The following is a 5,614-nucleotide window of genomic DNA, read 5'->3' on the forward strand; positions in this document are numbered from 1 at the left end:
TGTCTTTTACCTCTGTCATTCTTGTCTGAGTGCTTGTACTATTAATTTTCTGTTCAGTTATTAAAACTTGATAGATTCATTTTTTTTTATTATTTATTTATTTTTTTTCCCTCTGCTCTACTTTTGTGTGTATAGCTGTAGTTTATTTTTACCAGCAGAGGGCATCTTTGTTCTTTGTGTGTCTTAGCATCAATGTGCCTGAGCTCTCCTGCTGTGGATCATTTTTGTCACTCCATTTTGTCTGACACATACATTATCAGTAATTTCTTAAAGCTGGATGTCACCCTCTCTTTGATTCGATAAGGTACTTTGTCATGATCAGTTCTGTGAAACTGTCTTGTTCCAACGTGCAGCATAATTTCTCCTTGTGACATTTCATTATAGCGGTGCTCACAAATCATCTGCAGCTCTGTAAGAGATCTAGAGCTCAGCTAAACACTGAATTTTTATACCTAACTGCACTTAATGTGTTCTCTGTACTGCAAAAAGCACTAAATCTTATTCACACTACTTTGTGTCATTTACTACCAGCTGGGATAACAATGTAGTACGTGCACTTTCTTGTTGGTTGCTTAGAAAGAAAGAGAAAAAAAATAGCTTCGATGGAAATGCTTCGATGGGTAGTCAAAATAACTACCATGTGTTGGACATTTCTTCTAACATTACGATTTTATGTAAAATGTATATTTTAAAACTTGTGGAGTCCATCTCCGCTTTAGTCGTTAAAGGAAAAAGGAGACACATTTCATGTATATTTTCAGCTTTTCACTCCAATTGATATGCTGATAATATAAAATTACTTTACAGTTTAAAGGTTTGGGGTCGATTAATGAAAAATAGTAATATTTTGAATTATTACTATTTAAAATAACTCTTTGGCAAAGCTGAATTTTCATCAGCCATTATTTCAGTCTTCAGTGTCATATGATCCTTCAGAAATCATTCTAATACACTGATTTAGTTCACAAGAAACATTTCTTAATATAATTAAAACAGTTGTGCTCATTAAGACTTTTGTGGAAATTGTGTTTTTCAGTATTCTCAGTAAATAGAAAGGTATTGGGTAGGATTAGGGTTGTAAAATATAGTCATGCACAATATGTGCTTTATAAATACTAATAAACAGCCAATATTATAAAGCATGCTAACAACCACACTCTTTCCTGACATCTTGTCCCTGAAGACATGGAGCGAGAGGACAGGTGAGGAGTTGCTACAGAGACTTTCTCTCTAGAGATGGGTTAGGGTTAGAATCAGGAGAAGAAGAGTGTGGATGTGTGAGTGAGAGATTTTGAATGGATTTTCTCGGATACCAGAGAATTTGCTGTACTGTGGTGATCAGGGTGGTGGAGTAACAGTGTGTTTTACAATCTCATAGCCTCAGAGGATGAGTGAAACTAGTGTGTGTGCAATAGGATACATGCGTTTGTGTAACTGAAAACAATAGCAGATGAAGAACGATGAGGTGTCTGAGCATGTAGGGAGTATAGCATCATTACCTTTTACTTTCCCTCTCCTCCGCACACACAGAGCGAGCATTTGCGGCCATGTATGGATACGAGAAAGCAGAAATGAGACACAAAAGAAACCTAGATGATAGAGAAGCATGTGCTGAATTCTGTTCAGCTTGGCTGTGGTGAATCCAGCTTTGCCAAGTCAATCTCTTATAAGCAGCCAGCATCATCGCCTCATGTTTTCCTTTTGCTCCCTGTTTTCAAATGGTCTTATTTTGAAGGATGTCTCTGTACGGAGTAGTGGACTGTAAAAGAAGAACCAGGTCTGTATTTAATCTTCATGGCTTCGTGCTGGGATACTCTGACAGGATTCGATGGAGATTTCAGAACAGACAAAGTCCTTTCATGCACATTTGTTTCTTTGCCTCGAGAGTGTTTCTTCAGAAGTGCCCCCCACCCGCAGCCATTTTTCTTGGCATGCAATGTGACAGCTAATTTCTTTGGCACTCACTGAACACGTTGGAATTTAGGAGCTTTTTTTCACTCTTTCTTCTGCTCATGTTTGCAATAGATCACAAATATGTAGAAATGTACACCTACTGTATTCACTGGATCTAGATCAGGTCTTAGTGGAAATTTATACAGAACACTTTTTTGCATTTCAAATGCAAGACGAATGAAAAAACCCACAAGGTCTAGAAAGGCACCTTTTTAAATGTTGGACTTCTTTTAACTGGATCGCCATGTTTTTACGTGAGATGCTGCAAAAGATGCAAGTGCAATGGTCAATCATGTCCTTCTAGTACTTTTATATGCAAAAAAAAAAAAACTATGAAATAGCACAATGACATGCACTGTGTGAACAGCCTCTTATAGGCCCACTATATATCCTACTCTCTCTATAAATACATAGTGATGCTTGCTAAGACATCTATTGTTAGTACTCATACTAGAAATATAGGGATGTGAATAAACCCCAGCCCTATACACATTTTACTTTGATGTGTAGCTTGGTCTGCTCAGTTTGTGCTACGAGAGGTATGATTTTACCTAATATGCTAAAATCCCTTGAAATTAAAGGGATAGTTCACCAGAAAAACACAAAAGAACTTATTTTGAAGAATGTTGCTAAGCAAACAGTTGGCGGTAGCCATTGACTTCCATAGTATTTTTTCATACTGTCAAAGTCAATGGCTGCCGTCAACAGTTACCAAATATTTTTCAACAGAATAAAGTTCAACAGCATAAAGAGCATCATGTTTTTAAAGTTCAACTTTCAAAAATGTGACTCGCGACCTTCCATTCCTTCATATTCCTTGGCGCTGTGTTACACATTTTTTAAAACTCCTTCTGTGTTAATGGTCCCTAAAAGAACATCTTAGCAACTGCATAGCAACATCATGATAGTATGACCTTTTTATAAGTTTGTAGAGTCAAGACAATATCACATATCTGGAATAACTGCTGCAGAGGGAAATGCAGCATTTCAACATTTCAAAAAAAAACTGGATGAGCTATGAATTCTGATTTTCATAAGCCATCAAGCCCTTGAGGAATGTGTGTGTTTAAGAGAATTGGATCTCTGGCAAACAGAGACCACCACAGGGATATATTGCACTCTGATCCTTCATCTTTCTGTAAACATGCACATTTGCTTTTCTGTCATGATGGGAACTTTCCATTGACTTCTATTGTTTTTATAGTAAGCTAATTTTTATGCATACCCCTCTTTTGACGCAAAGAGACACCTCCTCCTGCTGTGCTGCACATAGTGGTCCTCCTAGGTAGAAGAAAGAAATCTGTAGTTGTGTTAATGGTCAAACATGTGAAGAAAGACGCAATCATGCCCAATAAACTCACATCTATGAGACAGATCTAGTGTTTCAACTTCCTTTGAACGGATCTGATGCATCTCTGCTCTTCTCTGTGTTTAGACAGCTGGAGATCTGAGGAGCATAGATAGAGAAGGTGGTAAAGAGGACAATGTGTCCGCCTCAGGACCTGGATTAACATGAGTTTGACAGCTGCATTCATCCTCATGTATTGACATTTCAGGTTAAAATAGAATAAATGCATACTAAAACATGGTGAAATGTCTATGTGAAAAAGCCTGAAGTACCTGACATGATGTTTCTGACATGTATAATGAAGCGTGTGACATTTAATAATTATCTGACGTGTCCAGTGTGTTTGTGATCTGATTTCATTTGAGTGATTCGGGGTGCCCGTATCAAATCAATTTTACAGATATTATAGATGGATATTACACACGTTATACTTTTTATGGCTATCCCCTGTCCCTCTTTATTAATTGTTTTCTTTTTAGGCATTATATATTTATAGTTTCTCCAATAATTTCCTAGAGATACAGATGTGATTGCAGATATTATAGATGGATATTAGACGTTATACTTTTTATGTCTACCCCGTCCCTCTTTATTATTTTTTTCTTTTTAGGCATAATATATTTATAGTTTCTCCAATGATTTCCTGGAGATACAGATGTGATTGTCTGTGTGAATGGAGACAGGACACAGGGACTAAAATGATGACAATAAATGGGAAGAGCAAGAGAGAGGACATAACATTCATCAGAGTTATTAAATCTTCCAGAGTGACTTTTATTTGTTCAGAGTAATAAAATAATCAGTCTGTGCTTCCTCTGACACAGCAGTCCAGTGGAAAAAGAAGCTACAGAATAACACTAATTGTAACATAACAGATGTTCACATGGCCTGGTAAAGACAGTCGGCTCAAACTTAAGCCAATGCAAAGTGACAAAAGCCTGCATGGAGGGCCTGAAATCCGAAAGCATTCATTATTTGCTGTGTATGATTATTTTGTCTAGAAGACTGAGGTTCTATAACAGCTTCTGTGACCTGTATTTTCACACACTCTCTCTTTGTCTGCAGTAATGGCAGTATTCACTCTAATGGCAGGAGTCACTCAGTATTTCCATGTAGCCAGACTGGAAACTCAACAGGATTGGAAAAGTCTCTGTCCTTGGCATTCCCTTGACGAATTGTTTTACAGGGTGTTAATGTTCAGCCAGCACTCCTTTAAAGAAATACAACCACTCTCATAGTGAATGCTTTTATAGCTTTATGATTTGTGTAGTCAGACAAAGACAAAGGGACGCCTGAGCTTGTGTGAGGCGTCGACTCTCATGTACATCTCTCATAGTTCTCTCACAGTAAATGTTCAGAATACTTTTGTGTGTGTGTGTGTGTATGTATGTATTTGGTTAGTTTATTACTTATTTATTTTATTACTATTTTAGCTTTCTGTTAAAATTCAGTAAAATGCAGTGAATTTTTTTTTTTTTTTAAGATTAAGCAGCTATTCTTTTTTTTGCATAATGAATTTACCGTATTACACAAATACTGTATATATTGTATTTTCACAACAGAGAAATGTACATCACACAGATCTTAAACAATTATCTGACATGACTTAAGACTCTTGTAAGCTTATGGCTAGTTTAGTTACTTTAAGAGGAGAGTTAATCACACACACACACACACACACATTCTTGCTGTTTACGGGGACTCTTAATAGGCGTAATGGTTTTTATACTATACAAACTGTATTTTCTATCCCCTTGCCCTTACCCTACCCTCACACAAAACTTTCTGCTATTTTAAATCTTTAAAAAAGATCATTCTGTATGATTGTCATGGGGACCAAAAAAAAAAAAAAATGTTCCCGCTAGGACATGGATTTTGAATGTTGCAATCTTTGTGGGGACTTTTTTCCCCCATAATGTAGGGTATACCTGAACCACACACACATACAGTATCTCACAGAAGTGAGTACACCCCTCACGGTAACACTATTCTCTGTTTTTGATTGAAATAAACAGAGAACATCCATCCTTTGGTAAGAGTAGAAGTCACAATTTCAAACTGTAGCTGACTTATTTGGGGGATATCTTATTCATAAATTAATTTCCACAAAGAATCCAATTGTTCACTTTTAAGACGTTACTGTTGTGATTAGTAATTAATTGGTTATTCTTTATTAATTGGTCATAGTTCACAAGTAGTTCTCAATGAGGAGATTTTTATTTAATAAGTATCAAATATCTAATAAGGAACTACCTTTCTCCTAAATTTGCTACTACTTACTGCTTAGTTAATCTTGCTTCTCTATTAGTTAAT

This window comes from Onychostoma macrolepis, chromosome 17, assembly GCF_012432095.1.
Source record: "Onychostoma macrolepis isolate SWU-2019 chromosome 17, ASM1243209v1, whole genome shotgun sequence".
Taxonomy (NCBI): Eukaryota; Metazoa; Chordata; class Actinopteri; order Cypriniformes; family Cyprinidae; genus Onychostoma; species Onychostoma macrolepis.